General features: G+C 35.6%; 1 protein-coding gene and 1 long non-coding RNA gene across 2 annotated transcripts in view; one reads left to right on the top strand and one right to left on the bottom strand.

The window, feature by feature from the left end:
* Positions 1–349: 349 nt before the first annotated feature.
* LOC131381805 (uncharacterized) lies at positions 350–22710 on the bottom strand. The gene is made up of 4 exons (XR_009210747.1): positions 22695–22710; positions 20440–20591; positions 16148–16202; positions 350–442 (listed from the first exon to the last, which is right to left on the bottom strand). It is a non-coding gene; the product is annotated as an uncharacterized LOC131381805 (long non-coding RNA).
* PLA2G4A (phospholipase A2 group IVA) overlaps positions 12755–23310 on the top strand; it is a 170800-nt gene continuing 160244 nt past the window's right edge. The window contains exon 1 of the mRNA XM_032137064.3: positions 12755–12841. The gene's annotated coding sequence lies outside the window, so the exon portion shown is untranslated. The remainder of the gene's footprint in view (positions 12842–23310) is intronic.

Raw genomic sequence — 23310 nt, 5'->3', positions numbered from 1 at the left:
GAAAATAAACACATATACCCTTTAGATATGAATAAACTTGAGCTCAGAATGGATAAAAGGTAGTACCAAGGTCATACATCTGATGATAGGCAAGGATGGGAAACAATGTTGAGGTCTTCCCACTACCTACATATTCTATCCAATTTGCCCGTGCACAGAGTGGACGAGGTTGAACACATTAATGTGTGTGAAGAAAGGAAAATTTCCTGCTGGAGGGCAGACAGTTCTTGATTGCTATGAACTTTTTTTGATTTTGTAGGCAATGAAGAGCCATGTAAGCTTTTGAGTGGTAGGATAACTGTAATACATTAGGATGAAAATGATTATTGAGATAGTTATTCTTACTACTCTGGCTACTTTTTACAGGCTGAATTACAGAGAGACCAGTGAGGAGTTTATGACATCCGCCAGTTGTGGAGTTATGAAGAATAGAGTGGGGATCCTGGAAATAGAAAAAAAGAAAAAAATAATTTAAGTGATATTGAGTAGGATAAAACAACAGAACTTAAAATCTCATTAGATGTGAAATAACAAGGAGAGAGTTCATTCAAATATAACTTCAGGACTAAGAATGGATTTCAAGAGCCTTAGGGAATTTGGTATGACATCTAATTTGAAGAAGGGCTAAACGCTGCTTAACGTTCATTACAAATTTTAAACATTCTAATGTCCATTTAAAAATCGTGGAATGGGTGAATGCAGATCAGTGCACAATCCATGTCTCAGTTCCTCACCTTACCAGTAAACTGGTAAGAATTTTCTTAGGTGATCTCAAGGATCATTGTCCTCTCTAAATTAATAAAATTCTTTGAATTAGAGCCACTTCTGTCCTCTATCTAACCCTCTCTTTCCTTTCATCTTCTTATTTCAAAATTGGCCCTGCAAGAGACCATTTCTGGATGCACAAATGTGCATATATATACATAAATGTATGCATACATATACAAGTATATAATTAGAAACCTTTTCCAGATTTTGTGCATACAAAGTGCATTTTTTTTTGTTTTCAAGGCCTGGAAATGTTTGTGACTTTGCTTTTTAGTTTCAGTAAGCATTGCTCAACGTAACCATCTGATATTTTTTAAATTGCTTAGGGTGAGGCTGATCAGTTTTCTGTTGTGGTTTCCTCTATAGCAATCATTTGATAAAATTCATCTGTTTACTCTAATTTTAATGATTTCAGTGTGTCACACCCTTCATAAATGGCCAAGAAACACTGCTGTCCTCAATCATCAAATTCAAGTATGTTACAGAGTCTTCCAAGTCCATTCTTAAAATTGATATGATAAATAGCAGCATACTAGTTGATGTTAATTATGACCCAGAATTCAAGCATCATGCCTTATCTTAAAAAAAAGCTCAACCAGAATTAGGGAGCATGATTGGGTAACACAAAGGAGAAGCATTAGAGGAAAGCACATTATCATATATTAAATACAGAATATAGCTTTGGAAATTATGGTGTCAATTCATCACATTGCCTTTTGAATTAATTGAGATGAACTATTGAGTCTACTCTCCAGAATTTTAAAACCACAAGAGGAAAAAAGGACTTAGAATACTAAGTAGAGGGGATTCATTCCTTTGAAAATATTTATTGAATATCAATTATCAACATGTGCAGGCATCATGTTGGGAATTGCTTATATAACAGAGCAAAAAACAGTCCCTTCCCTCCAAGAGCTTATTGTCTAGTCTATAAAACCGGTAGGAAATGTAAGTGTTGCATAAGTGATGAGAAGTTTTAAGATGGAGAATTACTGGTGAAAAGGAACAAAAGGACAGAAGCTAGACTTTGGGCAGAGGAAAGGGGGATGTTGACATGGTAAGACCTTTCAGGAGGAAGTGAACTTTAAATTGAAAATTGAAAGTCAAGCAGGCATCAGCAAGGCAGAGCTGGTGGGAAAGGAATGGGCTATGTGTGAAAGTAATTGATAGGAAAGAGTACGGGATGTTCTTGAAATTGAAAGAAGTACAGTAATGCCCTGGAGTAAGGAGAAACAGGTGAGGCTGACTTGAATCAGGCTGGGACCAGATATTCTGAGACCATGTTAAAGAGAACAGGTAGCATTCTAAAGGAATTGGTGAGCCATGGAAGGAAAGTGACAAGATATTTGTGTACTAAAGTGATGATGATCATATTGCCTACTGTTAGAAAAAGATATGGAGGGAAAATGAGGAAAAGAGGGGAGCCCATGTGTGTGTGTACGTCTGTGTGTATGTGTGTGTGTGACGAAAAATACATCAGATTGCTCTAAATCTGGGCAGTAAGGAAATGCTGTCTGGCAGATTGTATCAACTGAAGAGACAACAAATGGAAGTTTGGGATAATGATTTATCACATTATTATGCAATCTAATGAAGTCTTCCTTCTTGATGATCACGCTCCTTATGAGGTTGAAAACATTTGTATTGCAAAAAGAGTTTTAAGAGAGTAAAAGTTTCCTAGCTCTTCTGAAAAAAGGTTTTAAGCCATGAATCCCACACTTTTGGATATCAGGGATCAGGAGATCTCTTCCCTCCTTCATCCACTAATAAACAAAAACAAAATAATTCATATACAAATTTGGAATGCTATTTTAACACCAATGTTTAAATCCATAATCCTACAGTAAATGGTAAACCTTAGAATTCCTCTGAAAGGACAGTTAATATCATTATTCTATATATGATTTTTCTCATTTTTCTAGTTTGTCCACAAACTTACACATTTTGTCAAATAAATAATGTTACAGATACTAAATTTTGTAGACCCAGCTCTAACTATAGCAGAGACGGGATGAAAATTGGTACAGCCTTCACCTGTGAACCAAGCATCCCCAAAGTCACTTAAAGAGCTTGAAATATGCCTTAATTCCACAGCTGAGCTGTTTAGGATAGACTAGAAGGAGGCTTAACCTCCCTATTTATGAAGAAGCCATATTATTGATAGTTGCTTATTCATTAAAAGAGGGCAGATGTTTCTCAGTGAGTATTCCTTTGCATGATGGCTGTTAGCTTTGGAAATATACCCCAGCAGAATGCCCTGATGACCACTCTCATGAGTCATTATGTTTTCATAAAAAGATGCTGAACATGGCCTCAGAATAGGAACAGAAACTGAAAACCTCCTATTTTAAGACTTCCCTGACTTGTAATTTTTCTAAAGAACATACACATAAAATAAAATAGCTGAGTATATATTCATTTAGATTGAAACTATTTAGAAAATAATGATCAAGTGAACATTTCTGAAAACATGTTTCTTTCATATAGTAGGCATTGTATTTTTGTCTTTACAAATAGAAGTAAAGAGAAGTAATAGGTTATAAGAAAAGTTGATGAGTAATGATTCCCTTTTAACTTTATTCCTCGTTCATTCCTCTGGTGGAAGAGAGCTTTGGTAACAGGAAAATGTAATGCCATCTCTGCATAAAGCAGGTTTAAGAAGGTTTGTGAGTTTAATATTAACCTGGAGAAGAGTAAGACAAGCACATCTCTTACTAGTATACCAAGAAGAGTTTTTTTCAGAAGCTTAAACATCTTGCTTCCTTCATCATTCGTTACATATTTTAAAACTTCATGAACACTGTTATTATTGGGTTAAGTCCTGCTTATGCAAAATGATGAAGGAAACAAGCAAACACACACCATGGGCTTTGAAATCAGGAAAACTTGAGTTTAGATCTGTGTTTTAACACTTTGTAAATTGACTTAGGCAATTTGATCATTTTAGGCCTCATTTGTACAATGTAGGTAATAACTTGCTGCAGTGCAATTAAAAATTAAATGAGAATAAATATGTTTTCCAGACCATTGATAAATGGTTGCTATTCTCCTCTCATGTTCATTCTCCCTGTTCTTGCATCCAATCCTCCCTTTCTACCCAGGTTCCTTTGGATGTCCAGAATCTTCCTCCATCTGCATGATCCAGGCTGCTTTCTGCAAGGAGACGTAAAAATGTTAACGTTCTAATGACCTCTCACTTTGAAGCTTGCCTTTTATTTTCTTTCTTTCTTTCTTTCTTTCTCTTTCTTTCTTTCTTTCTTTCTTTCTTTCTTTCTTTCTTTCTTTCTTTCTTTCTTCCTTCCTTCCTTCCTTCCTTCCTTCCTTCCTTCCTTCCTTTTTTTTTGATGGAGTCTCACTCTGTCGCCCAGGCTGGAGTGCAGTGGCGTGATCTTGGCTCACTGCAGCTCCACCTCCCGGGTTCACGCCGTTCTCCTGCCTCAGCCTCCTGAGTAGCTGGGGTTACAGGCACACACCACCACACCCAGCTAATTTTTTTATTTTTAGTAGAGACAGGGTTTCACCATGTTGGTCAGGCTAGTCTCGAACTCCCAATCTTGTGATCCGCCTGCCTCGGCCTCCCAAAGTGCTGGGATTACAGGCGTGAGCCACCACACCCGGCCTTGCCTTTTCACTTCATTGTGGACTTGAGCTGAGATTGTTAAATGTTTATCAAAGTTTTGTTTGCAAAAGCGAAAATGTTGAAAACAGTATAACACCTTAAAATAAGTGATTCTTTAATAAATTATTGTGTGTCCACACACTGTAATATTATACAACCACTAAAAATATTTTATGGTCTTGGAGATGTTTCCAACAAACTGTAAATAGAGAAAAACAGAGATGACAAAATAGTGTATAATCCTATCAAAATTATATCTACCAGCATAAATTTTTTAAAAAAATTATAGACAACAAAACGCTAACTGCTGTTATATTTGGGTGGTGGGATATGTGATTTTTAAAATTATCTTTCTCTTGTGTAACTAGATACAATGGGTATGACTTCTATTCTACAGCACAGGATGAAGAAATGCCACATTTCTTTTGATAAGTCAAAGTTAAACTGCTCCTAACCCCCATCTGGCTAGGAATTTTAATTTCAGGCATTATTGAAACTTCTTTCCCCTTCAATTTCTGCAAGCTATGCAAGTGTCCTATGGATCTTGTAAAGCCTCAAACATTTGAATCGAATCTTCTGAGTTGGTAATACGCTGGTTACTAATGGTAGATCCATGCTCAAGCCATATTCTGCCTTGAAATTTAAGAACTATTCTCCTACCTCTGCACCAAGCATGAGTCTTGGGAACTCCTGCAAATATAGTCCAATGTTACCAAGGACACCATGCATTTTGTAATCCAAAATCTCTTCATTTCTCCTCAAATAGTTCTTCAAATTTTCATATGGTAAAATTGTTTCCCAGTAAGAATAAACTGACTTTCCTAGTAAGGCATTATTTTATAAGGTAAATGGCAATTTGAAGATTAAATATTTATAAATCTTATTAAATACATACTTAATATATATTGCTATGTTGTACTTATGCATTACTATGTATTATGTATTACTATACATTATGTATTCCTATATATTACATATTACTATGTAATATTTTGCATTACCGTGTATAAAGCACTAAATTCCTAATTCTAAATCAAGTATCTATTTCATCAATCTTACACAAGTTATCTTCTACCATGTGGCCAGGTAGCCATTCCTCAGAAGTCTTGCTACCTGCTGTTAATGTGAGGAATGAGGGTTGCTGATACTGAGTCTAAATAGATGAATTGCCTGAATCCTTCCTATCTTGCCTGAGTGCTTTGCTTCTTCTCAGAATTCTCCATAAGAATTTGGGCTATGCAAACATAATTGGGAAGAATCATGGTGGGAAGTTGGAAGGGGAGTGTAATAATCTCCATGTTTTGTACAGGGTGCTGCAGTAGTTGTACAAACTAAAAAGATTCCTTGACAATGGAACATAAAGTCATGATTTGGAATGGAGAAAGAAAAAAATACACATAGACACAAGAATGAAACACAAAATTGGTACATTCATTCTCAAAATGTTTAACAATGAGTTTGTTACCTTTCTAATATAAATTTTAAAAAAACTTATCAGGAAACAAATTACGTGTAGATAAAAACTAGCTTTTATTTTCCATTTCCTATTTGCTTGGAAGCTTTGACTTCTAATGCTCAATTAATTTATCTGTGAGTAGGCAATGGGAAATGGCTATAGAAAGAGATAAGTAAATTGAAGTCAAAGGCTTGGTTTGTCCTCCTCTGATGTTTAATTTTGGATAAATCACCTACCTTCTTAGAGCCAATGGTTTCCTATTTTTTATAGTGAAATGGTAACACTGTAGGCTGTGGCCATGCTGACAGGACCTGACCTATAACCCTAGCTTATCCCAGAAGTCACACACAGTTCCAGTATATGTCACCCATATACTAGGAGGACTTCCCTAAGCACTCGCATCTGACTGTTTGAGGACTTAGAAGCAGAGGACACATTACAAAATTCTAAAAGTTTTCCTATCACAGGCTTTTGAACATCACTGTGAATAAATGATCAAATAAATGAATCATTTATTGGGTGAATGGGTAATATTTATTAAGCAAATATCATATCCAAAGAGAATACTGTGCGAGAGTTGGTGGAACATTCCAAAATAAATGATCATACATAACCTAAACCTTGCTACCCATGTTTAATACAAATATCAGAATGGCTATTAAGGAAAATGGAACTATTTAGAGAGCCAAAGGAAAGGGAGTTTGTCATTTTAGACTGTGATTTAGAGGAAAAGAATCATAACCTTTTTTTAATATCTTAGTGATAAATCACAATGTTATCTGACATTACAGTGCTTTCTTTAACTGTAGCAAGTTATAAGCAAAAATGGATAGGCAACTCGTTAGGATATTCATCTTTTATTTTAAATTCAGTTCTTGGACTATCTTACTATTTTCTGGGATGTAAAAATATCTCAACAGGTGTATTAGTCAGGGTTTTCTAGGGAATCATAACCAATAGAATATATATATTCATAACCAATAGAATATATATATTCATAACCAATAGAATATATATATATACATACACATATACACACATTCTATCACAATCAATAGACTATATATGTATATATACACACACATATACATACATACACACACACACACACACACACATATAAGAGGAGATTTATTATGGGAATCAAGTAGTAAAGAGCTTTTGAAGCTGCTCAGTCATTGGTTTTATAAATATAAGTGTAGGAATAGTGTTATTATCTTAGCCCTAGACAACCAAATCTTCTATAAAAATTCTCTACTGACATCTATCAGAGCTCAGCTACATGGGAGGCACTGGAAATTCACTTAGCAGTAATTCTTCCTACTCAGGATTACCTCAAAGCAAAGGACACAGGCTCTGCCTTTCTTACTGTCGTCAGTACATTTAAACTCCAAGAGCACAAGTATTTTTAAAGCCCTGCAAAGTGCCTGCCAGTCAGTTTCTGAGGTGAGTAATTGAGCTCGTGCCCATTCCTACAGAATTACTAAAACTAGACATGCCTTTAGCAAATTTAGAGGGCTCTTAGAGAGCAGAAAACAACGTGTAAAATTATTGCCACAAGTAGGTAAAATGAATTAGGACAACTCAGTTTTATCAAAAGGTCCTGAACATGGTTTGTCTGTAGCCAAAATTTTCTAATGTGTGTTAAGTCATATTTATTGTTGACAGTATGACTATTTGTAATTTGTGATAAAATCTGAGAGTATTCTGATTTAATTTTTACTTCTACTTCATCTGCAAAAGGAAAAGAGGTATTTTTAAAGTGTAGTAATATAAATCAATAGGTGGTATACGGAAGTGGGTGGTACGGGTAGGGTAGTGAAATGACCTGAATTGTAGGAATGTCTATCTGTTAGTCAAGCCTAGGATGATTTTAAGACTGAAAAGGAGATGCAGGAGTAAAGATCATATGGTAGTATAGGTAAGTAATAGTAAAGCAAGAGTACAAGTTAATATTTTGATAGTAAAATGGACAGGAAAATGCAGATATAAAAACGTGAAGATAGAAACCAGAAGACAAATAAAGGAGTTGGGTGGGTTGAAGGAAGAAAAGGGACAAGACTGTGACCACTGCTGATGTGGAAGAGAATAGTAGAAGGTTCCCAGCCTGGGTGCTTAGGATAATGGAGGCTTTAATTATCTATTAGTAACTCCACTACTACTGCTCCCTAACAGTCAGAGATTTGGTTGACTTGGGACAAGGCTGAAAAGATGACCAAACAAAACTTTCTATGAGACAGTGTGATACACTAGAAAAATTGTGGGCTTTGGAGTTGGACAGACTTGATTAAAATCCCAGCCTCACTACAAATTTTATATGCTTACTGAATATTGAGATTTTAAATAAAGATAATAATGTCTCATTTCATGAATATAATGGTTAGTGATATAACAAATGTAGTACTAACACAAGTACCTGGCCCATTGTAGGCGCTATGTAAAGAAGTAACAGTCAATATTAGTAGTAATTTATTTGTTATAGTTTTCTTAATATATTAAAAAAGGAGGGAAAAGTTTAATTAAGCAGTAATAATTTGTTTAATGAGTTCAATTCAAAGTAAGAGAAAAGTATTGCTTCCATTGTTTAGGTCAAAAGATCTTTGCAAATGTAGGTGTAACTACTAGTAGATATTTAGCTATAAAATATAGGTCTTATTGTTCATAGATACGCTCTCCTGAGAACTGTAGTTTCATCATAACATCTGATTTTTAAATTCATGGTAAATACATTTTAATTAGGGTCCATTTCACCCTTACTTCTTGTTAGTTTTATATTGTCAGTAATTTATCAGTGTGTGTGTGGATTGGAGGGTATTAAAAAAATAAAATGTCTATTCTTCAGTAATGATGGAGATGGCAGTGGCAGGTAGAGTGCTATTTAGGTGTCAGGTTTAAGATATCTTTGACCCTGATATCACAGAAAACAAATTCAACAAACATCCATTGAGCTCCTAATGTGTTATAAACTTCAGGTGAAAAGAGGGTTTATTAAAATGAAAAAGACTTGCCTCATGCCCTGATGGAACATAAAATATTTTTTTCTTGTATAGCCAAGTATAATACATGATCAGTGCTCTAATGAGCATTTTCATACAAGTAGAATAATGAATTCTGCTGGAGAGGGAAAAGGGTAGGGAAATTTTCCAGAGCTAAGCCTTGCAGGATGAATGGTATTATTCTAGTGGAATTTAGGGAAACCATGTGCAAGGAGAATAGTCTCTGTGTTAGTTTGAATGAAAGGTAGAGGTCAATCAGTGGGATGCCAGAAAACTTGACAAGGTGAGAAAATCATTTTCTGTGACTTGCTATTTTACTAACCTGATTAATTTTGTTAATACCTAAAAAGAGAAATGATTCATGTTAATTATATTCACAGATACAAATAAGTAGCAAAAATATCAACTTATTATTTTACTATAAATACAGTTGGACCAGAAGACTCAAGCATAGCCTATGGAATAGAAGGATACATTATTATAAGTAAATTAGCTGATTGGTAGCCATTTTCTGATTTTACCTGCAATCTGGATTAGATTCCCTCTTCAACTCTCTCTTAGTACCCTATGCTGGCTAATCATCTTCATTTTCTATCCAGATTTAACTCTCATACACTATCTCATTACCTTTGCTCAAGTTTATGGGAAACAAAGCAGTTTCATATAGTTAGAGCACAAGATAGGTGAATTGGAAATAGTAAGACAGATAACAGAAAACAGCTCGGCATAAAGAAAGAAAAATCATTCAAAAGAAGACATTTATGCAGCCAACAGACACATGAAAAAATGCTCATCATCACTGGTCATCAGAGAAATGCAAATCAAAACCACAATGAGATACCATCTCACACCAGTTAGAATGACCATCATTAAAAAGTCAGGAAACAACAGATGCTGGAGAGGATGTGGAGAAATAGGAACGTTTTTACACTGTTGGTGGGAATGTAAACTAGTTCAACTATTGTGGAAGACAGTGTGGTGATTCCTCAAGGATCTAGAACTAGAAATACCATTTGACCCACCCATCCCATTTCTGGGTATATACCCAAAGGATTATAAATTGTGCTACTGTAAAGACACATGCACACGTATATTTATTGTGGCACTATTCACAATAGCAAAAACTTGGAACCAACCCAAATGTCCATCAATGATAGACTGGATTAAGAAAATGTGGCACATATACACCATGGAATACTATGCAGCCATAAAAAATGATGAATTCATGTCCTTTGCAGGGACATGGATGAACCTGGAAACCATCATTCTGAACAAACTATCACAAGGGCAGAAAACCAAACACCTCATGTTCTCACTCATAGGTGGTAATTGAACAATGAGAACACTTGGACACAGGGCGGGGAACCTCACACACAGGGGCCTGTCGTGGGATGAGGGGCAGGGGGAGGGATAGCATTAGGAGAAATACCTAATGTAAATGACGAGTTAATGGGTGCAGTAAACCAACATGGCACATGTATACCTATGTAACAAACCTGCACGTTGTGCACATGTACCCTAGAACTTAAAGTAAAATTAAAAAAAAGAAAGAAAGAAAAATCAATCATACAAACATCAGGGTTCCCCCTCCCAACCCCCTGGGGTTTTTGAGCCATGGCTTTTGACAAGTAGGTGTTCTTTGTTAGTTAATTTGGCCAGTTTTGGGGTTGTTCCTTTTGATTACTTATCTAGTTCTTAGTTTATTATTCTCTTTCTAAAATGTTAAAGATGTGGAAAATTACTAGCAAACTGCATGAAACTTATTAGCTGGAAATAGTGCAAATGGTAGAATTGGATTCAAAGAAGCTGCTATGATATTGCTCAGTTTCAGATGGGTCCCCGATGACTAATCTTTGTTGATGGACAAATCAAGTGAAGAGGGGTCTTCAGACCTAATTGATCCTATAGACTGAAGCACGCTATGGAAGTCAGGGCCTATCTTACCTAAGGTGGAAGCGGAGGTTTTTGAAGCCAGTAGGTCAATGCTGAAAATATTTTTGGAGGAAATTGGACAAAGTGAAGACGGCAAATCTGAACTTGTACTATCCACCTAGGGGTCTATGTGAACAATAGATCACAAGTAGTGAGCCAAAATAGATGAGATAAGGAGGCCATAGAACCCCAAAATGGGTAAATGGGATTTGATCTGCACTGATTTCAGAGAGAAGACATACCTGCAGCAGCCTTTATTCATTATAAAGGTGGAGATAAATCAGCCTCATTTAGTAAGGCTGGAAAGAGACAAACTTCTCCCCATATATTTTAACCCTAACCATAACGTAAAATGACATTTTCTTTAAAAGCGTTTAAATAATTTTTTTATCTTTAATGCATGACACACTATTGGATATCATCTGGAAATATTGACAGTTGTAACTTTTTGTTATCAGAAAAGCACTAGAGCCCTTTTTTTGTGCTCTATAAGCACTGCGAAGCTGCTTTTCCAGGGAGTCTTTTTTATTAGAGTCTTAGAACGAACATGCCCTGCAGTATAGATTCTTTCTTTCACCAGTTGTGTCTGGGGGAAAGAGGTGAAAACTACCAGTGTGCTCTCTGCTCCTCTATTTAACATACACCTCCTTTTCTAGAAATTCAGGGATTTCTTTGGAAAGAGAATTTTTTTTTTTTTTTTTTTTGAGACAGAGTCTCTCTCTGTCGCCCAGGCTGGAGTGCAGTGGCACAATCTCGGCTCACTGCAAGCTCTGCCTCCCGGGTTCACGCCATTCTCCTGCCTCAGCCTCCCAAGTAGCTGGGACTACAGGCGCCCACCACCATGCCCGGCTAATTTTTTGTATTTTTAGTAGAGACGGGGGTTTCACCGTGTTAACCAGGATGGTCTCGATCTCCTGACCTCGTGATCCTCCCGCCTTGGCCTCCCAAAGTGCTGGGATTACAGGCGTGAGCCACCGTGCCCAGCCTGAAAAATTTTTATTATAAATCTATCCTTCGTAAAAAAGACATTACTGGCTTTTTTTTTTTTTTTTTTTTCTAGGAGAGATTTATAATATGCCAGGTTGAATTTAAGGGAAAAAAATAAAAACAAATAAGAGTTGAAAGTTGGGCTACAGAAAGCAGATATTCCAGAAGATTTAATGAAATTATATTCTTTGAAAATGTTGTAAGAGAGTTAGGAGAGTGAGTTCAGTATTTAATTAAAGGCAAAAACAAGATCCTGTGTTTGAAAAACAAGATATACTAAATGAACATGTCAATCTTTAAAAACATGAATTGATTCTTCTGGAATTTGGGTACATTTAAACAGTGCACCTTCTTCATTACAGTGCTATAAGGTATTGGGATTTACATTGCAAATTTGGAATTCAATCTGATTTCATTTTCTTCCCTAAATCTCAACATATATATTACATTATTTGGTATGCCTTTAATCTTAAATTTACAAAGAAATTATTATCAACACAGGTGTTCTGAGTCTGGAGTGGAAATATTTGAACAGATTTGATTTTTAAAGTGGTCTGATATTCATTTTTAAAAAGTGTACATTTTTATATTTGGGGTCTGTTATAAACTTTGCCTTTTTAAATAATGCAAAAATGCTCTAGATTATTCACTGTCTTTTCAATTTTGTTCTCCTTTGGAAAAAAGGAGGAAGTAGTTACTACTTAAGGACAAGTAGCAATTTCAGACGCGCGCGCGCGCACCCACACACACACACACACAAACACACACATCGCACACACAGAAAACCACAGCAGCACTCATGGAATTTAGGACTGGTTAATTTACATATTATTTAAGCATATTTTCTGACATCAAACTCCTGGTTCTAATAACTAAGCATTTACATTTACAGTATTAGCTTCTACGAGAAGAGAGTGTTCTCCCTCTTCCCCTTTAATTCCACCTTAAAACATCTGCAAAAGCGCAAGGAGACCAGCCCATATTTTAGCCCCTCCTACCCAGGATAAGACTTTCTCTAAGTCCGGAGCTGAAAAAGGATCCTGACAGAAAGCTAGAGGCATTGAGGAGCCTGAAGATTCTCAGGTAACTCTGGGAACTGTAAGCAATATATTTATTCTTCCCCTGCTCCACTTCCCTCTCCCACCCTCCTTAGCTTTTACTTGGTAGTTTACTTGGAAGGAAGGACGGACGGAGGGGAAACCTCGCTGCTTTAAAAAGTCAGCCTGTCCTCTGCCTTTTGAAATGGAACACAGATTAGGACCTCAGTTTTCTTCTAACCCACGCGGATTTGCCTTCCTGGATCTAAATGCACTGTGGAGTCAAAGATTAAGGTGTTTCTTTGGGTTGGAGTCCCAGAAAGTTAGCATTCAAAACGGCGGTGAGGTGGCGCTTATTAGCGTTCCACGTGATGACACCCAATGGTTACTGATCCCCAAACTTGAGCAGCAGCATGCTGTGCTGTTTGACAGCCCTAGCGATCTTTAGCGAGAGACTTCGTTGACTCACTTAACTTTAAATTTCTAAAAATTGGTCATTTTGGTTACTTATGGGACGCTTTCCTGGCTAGTCAATATTTTGCAGAATTATGCGAAAGAAAGAGGATTATTGAAAAATTAACTGTAAACGGACTGGTGTTCTGATGATCTACCCTTCCCCTAAGTTACTTGGCTTGCCAGGAGAAAAAAAAAAAAGCTCAAAACTAGATACTTGAAAATATTTGATCAAATTACATAGTTAAATTTTGAGTGTGGATATTTTAGTAATTTTGTTTCCAAAAAAACAGAAAAAAAAGGTATTTGACTTTAAAGTGTCAGTGGATGAATGTATCTGTCTCCTACAATTTATAATCATTTTAGTCTTAAAAATAAATTCACCTCCAAAACCAGAACAAGAAATACTCCTCATATGGGTTGATGATGTCAGCATTTATTTAGCTAAGGCAGATGGAGAGTATTAGAGGCATACTGTTTGAATGGGTGTCAATTCTAAAGTTAGATTTGCCAACATAATTTGGGTTCAAAGAAGATTTGTATTTCTGTTTCTCTTTGTTGTTTAAATTTGGAATTGTGGCTCAAGGGATATTTGTACAGGACTGTAGTGAAACAAGCTCTGTTAAGAATTTTAAAGTTACATTTTAGAGGTTCCTACACCTTGCCAATCAAGTTAGAGGCTGGGATAAGAAACAGGTATTTACTTCTTTCATTAGCTCCGGAAGAGTTAAATTTTAAATTAAGCAATAATTGTGAAATGCATAGAGAAGTGTTTAATGTGCATTTGCTCAAAGGAGTTTTACAAACTTCCCTTAGGGGAAGCATATTTTTTGAGATAAGACGTTGCATCTTTTTAACGTATTTTTAAAAAGTAAGTTATTCTGGCTGGGCGCAGTGGCTCATGCCTGTGATACCAGCACTTTGGGAGGCCGAGGCGGGTGGATCACTTGAGGACAGGAGTTCGAGACCAGCCTGGCCAACGTGGTGAAACCCCCATCTCTACTAAAAATAGAAAAACTAGCTGGACATGGTGGCAGGTGCCTGTAATCCCAGCTACTTGGGAGGCTGAGGCATGAGAATTGCTTGAACCCAGGAGGTGGAGTTTGCAGTGAGCCAAGATTGCGCCATTGCACTCCTGCCTGGGCGAAAATAGCGAAGCTTTGTCTCAAAAAAAAAAAAAAAAAAAAAAAAAAGTAAGTTATTCTGAAGTGTTTTGCATTTACATTTAATTAGGAAAAGAAAAATTATTAAATAGATTTTTAGCAACTGAAAATGTTCTTTCCATAGAGGTTATTTGGCTTATGTTTTTAACCCATTATCTTTTCTAGTGCTGGTACTTAGAAAGCAGTCATAAAATCGAATCATCTACATATTAAAATTATGTTCCATGAATAAAAAAGAGGAAGACAGAATTAGTTGTGGTTCCCTTTCCTCTTGTTGCTTTTATTTACCATCAGTTTTTTCCTCCTTCTTGCTCCAGATTGTATAGCTTTGGTTATTTTTAACTTTCTTTCTTTCTTTTTTCTTTCTCTTTCTTTTCTTTTCTTTCTCTTTCTTTCTTTCTTTTTTTTCTCTTTCTTTCTTTTCTTTCTCTTTCTCTTTCTTTCTCTTTTCTTTCTTTCTTTTGTTTTTTTCTTTCTTTTCTTTTTCTTTCTTTTTTTCATCTTTTTCATCTTTTCTTCCATCAAAGACACTTTCACAATCTTGTGACAGGTATGGACCCCTCCCTATAATAATGCACATTATGCCATTCCAACACACACAAATTTAAAAACACCTTTAAGAAGCTCACCAATCCCCAAAGACAATGCATGTTACATGAAAATGCAGTATTTCTTAGAACTTTGGAGTTTTCTGATAATATAAAATGATTAATTAGAAAATCATTTTACTTATAAGTAAGGAACTAACAGTGGATATTGCAGCACCCACATAGTCATTTATTCATTGGTATTCTAGAACTCCAAGCAACTTGGTGTAATGGAAAAAATTGCTTGCCTGAAACCAAGTGACCTAGGTTCTAGACTCAACACCAATAATAATTAACTGTACAGTATTACGCTTGACATTTTTCTGTAACATCTGTTGTTTTTATTGCCAAATGCAATAAGTGAAACATAATAAGAAAATCAGATGCAAGTCATTTTTTATTGGGTTGTGGGGTGTCTATATTTACTACTTTTATTCCCAAATTCCTAATGACATTTCCCAGAATGATTAGTTTTTATAATACTATTGTTTATTATAAAGATAAATCACACTCACTGTTTAAAATTTCATTAAATATAGAAAATTGCAAGGCAGAAAAAGAAAATATTACCTATTATTTCTCCCAAGGTACTTTTAAAATGTAATTCAATCCTTAATTCAATCAACAAATATCTATTGAAGTTCATGTATATACATGTTTATACATCTAGATATGTTTCTATATATACATGTAGTTTTACAAAATTCTGGTCACACTGTTCATGCTCTTTTGTAACATGCTTCTCCCTCATTCATGGGAGGGAGAACATTGTTAAAACATGATTTTTTAATAATCATGCATTATTTTGTATTCACATATTTAACAAATATTATTAAGTCCCTACTGTGTGTAATGCAAGTAATGGCAATCTATCCATGAGCAAAAGAGTATTGTTCTTACTATATGAAATTTTTAGTCTGTATATAGGTTGTATTGGCCAATTATATCTTGTTGGATATTTAGATAGATTAGTTTTCCACTATTATAAATAATTGTTGGATATTTAGATTGATAACAATTTTCCACTATTATAAATAATATTTCATCTAGTACCTTTTTAATATATGCTTGTATACATTTTCGTTTATTTCCTTATGGTAGATTCTTAAAGTTTATTTTCTAGGTTCTAACAAAAATTTTACTACTTACAAGTTGTGAGATGATAATCCAATTACTTTATATCCTTAAAATGTTGTCTTCTCAACTGTAAAATAGAAATAATAATAGTTGGGTGTTTTGAAGATTCTTTAAAATATTTAGCAAAATCTCATGGAATGCTGGTGATTATTTTTGACATTTTGTTCTTGAGGAATATGGTAATCATTTATGAGCAATGTAAGAGAGTAGAGTTTTCTATGTCAATACTGGGTGCCATGATCAAACAGAGCAAATGACAACAAATCCAACAACTTGGATAATTGATATACGAAAATGGTATCTTGCTTAAATTTACATTTCTTTCTTGAACAAAGTTGAGCAATTTTCATAGTGGCCACTTATATGTCTATGTTTGTGAATTGCCTCTTTCAATGTGATTTTTAAAAATTTTCTGTTTCAATTTCAAATATGATAGATATTAACGGATATAACTTACATAATCATAGCCCTTTTGGGGTCCTCAGTAATTTTGAAGAATATTAAGAGTCTTAACAATATAGATGAAATTTTGAACTGGAAGTAGAAATTCTGTAAACATTGTTTTTCTCATTTTTGGAGGGTTATTTTTAGTGTTTACTGAAACCTTTCCCTTAAAAATGGGTGAGAATACGTAGAAAAATGAGAGCAAATTATTTTTTATTCTCTTAGACTAATAGTTTACAAACGATGGGAAAACTGGAGGGTTCAGAGATGATGGCTAAAACCCAGCCCCAGAGACATCCTGGCCTGAATAATGTAAAGAAGATATAGTTAGGACTAAGGGTGGTGTGATGACTGTTTAAGTTTTGTAAGGCTGGGTGCAGTGGCTTACACCTGTAATCCCAACACTTTGGCAGGCTTGAGCCCAAGAGTTTGAGACCAGCCTGGTCAAATAGCAAGATTAATTAAAATTTTATTAAAAATTTTGAAAAAATCAGCTGTATATGGTGGCATGCACCTGTAATCCAGCAATTTGGGAGGCTGAGGCAGGGGGATCATTTGAACACAGGAGTTTGAGGCTGCAGTGAGCTATGACCACACACTGCACTCATGCCTGGGTGATAGAGCGAGACTTTGTTTCTTATTAAAAAAAAAAGTTTTGTGAGGAAAATAATATTCTTGGTTGTGAACAACCAATTTAGAGAAAATGAACTTCAGTTCTGGCCAACTCTTTGTCTTCTACCCCTTGACTATTAGGGTAATAAATAGTTGGGGGAACCAAAAGGTTGGTTCTGGAGTTCTTTCCAAAGAAGACAGTAAATAGAGCAGAGGTTATTCTGGTCCTCTGAAACCATTACTAGCCTGTTAATAAAGGATGCATTATATATTTGCTACTTTCGCTATGTGATTCTAAGTTTTTTTATTCTTTTTGTGATTCTTAGTGCAAATCTTACAACATACCTTGAAAATACAGTTTACCTTTCCTTTTACAAAAAATGAAATAAGCATAAACAACTCAATGCTCACCATAAGCAGATGTGTAAAGCTACCCTTAACCAGTCTAATCACTTATTAAATGAATTCAAACGAGCTTAGAGAAACTCAGCAGACACCTGACGCTGAAAGTTATCAGCGTCAGAGTTTAGCCATCACTCTCCATTGAAGATAATAGACCAAATTGGCTCTCATTTTTCTTCCCACTCCTTTTTGGCATGTGCAGTTGTGAATCAACTGCTTCCTTTTCCCCAATCTTCCACTTCATTTGCTTGACTTCTGGAGTCTTCAGAAAAAAAATCGGTATTTTAGGTAACAGTGTGCTTTGAATTAGTAAACAAATGTCCATAATATATATTCTTCTACAGTACAGAAAACTCATGTATTTATGATACTCAGCTTATACTTGCTTAGGTTTTTGTTTTGTTATTTAATTTACAAGCTGTTTTCTCATTATGTAGTTTGAAAAAAATCAGAGGCCCAGTATTTTTTTATTTTCACAGGCTTTGTGGTTGATAAAGAGATTGGTTATGAACTTTGTTTATTTCCACAATAACTGTATAAGTTAGCAGTGCAGGTGTTACTATCCACATTTTACAGATGTGAAAAAGAGCTGTTGAAAAGTCGAATGTTTTTTCTTTTTTTTAATGTCTGCCTTATGATTTGCATTTTGATGTATTTAAATGTTTAAATATATTGGTTTATATTTTTAGTTTTAGTGTGTATTATTTGAGGTTGTCACACTCTTTCTATTGGAGTTAACATCAGAAAAATTATTAGAGAAGGCCCAGGAAGTCCACTCTCCTGGTCCATGTTTCCATAATAACTCAATTGTTCTGCCCTTATAACTTGATTACTGATTGACGTAATAGAGGAGGTTGTGCAATTTTGGAGCTATATAGTATTTTGTACAGTAGTATGTATACTATTTTAAGAAAATAAAATATATTACATTTTATCTAAAAATACAAAATAAACACATTTCATGAATTATGTAAAAAGTACTGATTTTACCAAATGTTTTGCTTTCAGGTTGGTAGTAGAGAATTTTCTTAGAATTTTCTAAGTATAACCTACAGAACCTATGGCTCTTTCTGGCTCTTACTAAACCTGGCAGTTGGCATAAAGCATTTGTATCAAAATGGTTACTCTGACCTTGGATTTATCATTTGGACAAAAAAAATTATTATTTTACCTTTCCAAATAATTCAGTAGCTTATGATAAGGCAGATACTCCTTCTCAGGGGTAAAACCCAATGTTAGTTATACACTTAACTTAGTATACATACTATGATGTGGTAATAAATAATGCATACTAGGTCAGGTTTTACTGCTGGATGCAACTGTGCCACTAGAAACGTTAGGTCAGCACATGGCTTCTGAATTTCAGTCAGTAAATTGACACACTTCTTATTTGCCCCATACTTTTATGCCCACAGTTTTGACAGGATAAGCAGGTTAAATGCAGTACACAGGCAGTAAACTGGGATGTTCACCCCTTATGGAAAAAAGCATTTTTGCAGAATTCTTGGATCTATAAGAAGAGACAGTGTCTGCCTAGGATAGTCTCGAGGCAGATAAATGGTGTTTTAAATTTTGAAACAAAAAGGCAATTCATTTTGTGGACTTTTTAAAACATGTATTTGATGCAATATTATGAAAGTATTGAAAAATAATTTGGAGCAATTATGTAAGAATTTAATGAAAAGCAATCAGGGAAAAGTGTCTAAAGATGCACACAATTATGGGATCATTCTGTATAGACTGCTGCATCTATAATTATGATTTCTTAATATCCATTAGCCGCTGTTGTGTCTACCACAAAACTCAAACAGGTTATCAACTTCCTTTTTATTCAACTGCCATGAAGAAGAGGTGGATGAATTTAAAATTTGCTGAGGTCATGAACTTAGATCTCAAAGAGATAACACTAGGAAATTTCTGTAGTTCACTTTCAGTGATCAATGGTAATACATGTTCGGATAATAACTTTAAAATACTGTTATATCCTTGATTCTTAGAAGACAATGCCACTGACCCATTTTAGAAAGATTTGTCACAGCAACGATTGTAATTTAAAAGAGGCTTCTTGGTAAATTAAAGATTTAGTTGCAAATCTGTTTGATGCTTACTTATAATCTATTACTTGGTACTTACTTTTTGAGCTGGTGACAACCAGAGATTTACGTTTTTTATATATAAAGCTTCACAATATTTACATGCATTTTTTCCCTCTCATCTTTATTATTGTCTGTAATGATGCCTTTTTTGTCAATGAAAAGCAATAAAAGAAAGAATCAAATTTGTGAAACTCATTCACTGTTTGCAGAAATTCTTACAATCTGTTTAAAATATGTTTTAGGTTGACAAATTTGATTTGGTTGGTCAATATGTTATGTATTAATAAGTATTAATAAGCTATTTATATGAATTAATACCCAAGTATTAATATATAGTCTATGCATTAATATAATTAATAATCAATATGAATTAATTCAGGTAAATCATTAATTATTCAATACACCATATATTACATATAATATATCTTAATAATTAATATTGATTAATTGTTATTATATATTAATAGGTACATAAGATATTAATCAACCAAGCCAATTTGTCAATCTAAGATATAATTTAAACAGATAACAAGAATCTTCAAGCGCTTTTTATCATCACAATGAAAAGAATCCTCTCATATGAATTTTAAGTTTCTGTGAAAAAATAATTTCTATATGCCATTTTATTAATACATATAGTATGCTTAGAAAAGTAGTAGGAGTAGGAAAATGCATTTTTTTAATACTTAGAAAAAGAACAGGTATTGTATGAAGCTATTTAGATAATATCTACTCTTCTTTTTCACTTACCAATTTTGCCTCCTATGTCAAGAAATGCAGATGTTAAATGTCAATCAGGAATTGTTGGTCACTGAGCAGTATGTATTTATTCCTTTGCTAATTCAGTCAGTTTTAATTAATAACAGCTACATGCTAGGTACTGTGCTACATTTAGGGCATACCTGAGTGAATAAAGCAGGTATAGTTCATTCCGTCTCAGTGGAGACAGATAATAAGTATACAAACAAACAGATAATAAATTATAAAAAGGAAGCAAATGGGCTTCAATGATAGAGAATAACATGGGAAGGCGGAGAACGGGAAGGGCTCTCTGAGGCATAGAATTGAAGCACAGATGTGACGGATAAAAAGCCATCTACGGGAGGCGGTAAGTGGAGTGAGAATGGCATGGCTCACGCTAGAGTTCCAGGCAGAGAGTGGCATTTGTTAATGAGCCTGCAAAGAAGCAACTAAGGGCCGGGCGCGGTGGCTCACGCCTGTAATCCCAGCACTTTGGGAGGCTGAGGCGGGCGGATCACAAGGTCAGGAGATCGAGACCATCCTGGCTAACACGGTGAAACCCCGTCTCTACTAAAAAAAATAGAAAAAAATTAGCCGGGCGTTGTGGCGGGCGCCTGTAGTCCCAGCTACTCTGGAGGCTGAGGCAGGAGAATGGCGGGAACCCGGGAGGCGGAGCTTGCAGTGAGCCGATATCGCGCCACTGCAGTCCAGCCTGAGTGACAGAGCGAGACTCCGATTCAAAAAAAAAAAAAAAAAAAAGAAGCAACTAAGAAATTAGATGGAAAACCAGGGATTAGGGTGATGTTGTGGGAGCAAAGGAGGGAAAGTGGTTCTAGAGGAAACAAAGAGGTTGAATAAGATGACGACGGAAAAGTGATTGCTACATTTGGAAATTAGGAGGTCATGAATGATCTTGATTAGTGCAGGTTCAATGGAGTGGTGGGGGTAGACAGAAGAAGGAAGTGTAAATGGGATGGGAGGAATGCGTGATGAGGATAGCTGGCTCCTGGATACAGGGTAAGTATCTGTATCCAGAGAAGTCTGTCAGTGAAACACAGCATCCAAATGGAGACATAGCAGGGAAAAGGAATATGGAGTCGACAGAGAGACTGTAACAATTTTGCCAATTAGATTATCCAGTTGAAAGTAAAATTTGGGCCGGGCTCAGTGGCTCACGCCTGTAATCACAGCACTTTGGGAGGCCGAAGCGGGCGGATCACGAGGTCAGGAGATCAAGACCATCCTGGCTAACATGGTGAAACCCCATCTCTACTAAAAAAAATACAAAAAATTAGCCAGGCGTGGTGGTGGGCGCCTGTAGTCCCAGCTACTTGGGAGGCTGAGGCAGGAGAATGGCTTGAACCCAGGAGGCGGAGCTTGCAGTGAGCTGACTTTTTAAACAGAGGTGACCCCCCGGGGAGTTGGGGGGTGAAAAGACACTTCTCAGGGGGGTTATATGGAGAGGCCCCCTCAAAAAAAAAAAAAAAAAAAAAAGTAAAATTTGATGATTCAGGAAAGAAAGAGAGACGTGACCATCAGAATAAAGTCCTTGAGCAGAGGGATTTTGCATCCAGAGAGCCATGGTGGTGCCAGGTCTGTAACAGTAGGAGGAACATTGCCTCCTTTGTGGCAGGGAGAAGGGGAACCCAAGTGCACTTGCAGGGAAATATGCAGATTTGATGGTGGGAAGATGAGAAACTTCCCTCTGGTGCTTTCTGCTTTCTCAGTGAAGGAAGATGAGGTCGCCTGCTAAGAGTGGGAGTTGGGGTGGGGTGAGAAACTTCAGTGAGAGAAGGGAATAAAGTGACTTTTTCCGGTGGGAATACAAGTCCACCAAACAAACTTAGAAAGATGCCTTGTAGTGTAGAGAGCCTCTGTGGGTTTTGAGAATATGGACTTAAATTAAAACTAGCCTTCCAGGGTATGTTGTTTTTCTGCAACATGTTTAAATGCTAAGAGCAAAGAAGCTAGATGGTTCTTCTAGAGTGGGAGTTTTTAAAGACAGAAAGAAAAATTGTTTTTAAAGACAGAAAGAAAAATCCATAAAATGGATAACCAGTGCACTAAGCAAAACAAAATAAAAAACAACCCAAACCAAAACCAAACCTAAACAAAAATTCATAAAAATGAATGAGTCTGTAGAACAGAGTTCTTTTATCTAAGGTAATTAGTGACTACTAGGAAGTAGTCCAAAATTGGCTGATTTCCAGCCCTAGTAGGTGGGAATTTAGCCTTTGTTCTTTCCAAACTCTTGGATTCATTACCTAGCCAGTTGCTAGGCCTGATTGTACACTTCAGTGAAGCCCAGTTACCTGTTCCAGGAGCCATCATTCTGGAACCTTTTTTACTTCATGTTCTACTTGGTAGACTTGTTGCTGTTGTCCTTTGAAGTTCTGAAAGATTAACTGTTTGCCTCCCTGCCTTTATTGGACTCCTAGCTAAGTACTTGTTTCTGAGTTGTAGCATACTCCTTGGTCTTTGTGCTCCCTAAGATAAGGGTTTATAGACTTTGAATCATTAGAATTCCACAATGTAAAGATATGTAAAACATTTTGTGATAATAATAGACGATCCAAAAAAAGGATCTTTCACAGCCCTGCTCTCAGGATGTATTTCTTCACCCTGACATGAATCTTTCATTTTGCATCTAAAAGTCACTTCCTTTTCTTTTCCAATTCTTAGAGTTTTAGAGAACAGCTGATTACCATAATCAAAATGATATCTTTTCAATGACCAAAATAATATTATTGAACTATTGACTCATATTTCCTCAAACTTAAAAAAACCATTTTAAAATTTAAAAATCCATTAGCCATGTCTCATAAATCCTCTTCACATAAAAATGATTTAGTTTTACACAAATGAAGGCCAGGCTCCTCC

The sequence above is a fragment of the Hylobates moloch genome, unplaced genomic scaffold (genome assembly GCF_009828535.3).
Source record: "Hylobates moloch isolate HMO894 unplaced genomic scaffold, HMol_V3 SCAFFOLD_18, whole genome shotgun sequence".
Classification (NCBI taxonomy): domain Eukaryota; kingdom Metazoa; phylum Chordata; class Mammalia; order Primates; family Hylobatidae; genus Hylobates; species Hylobates moloch.
This window is presented reverse-complemented; position numbering and strand designations above follow the sequence as displayed.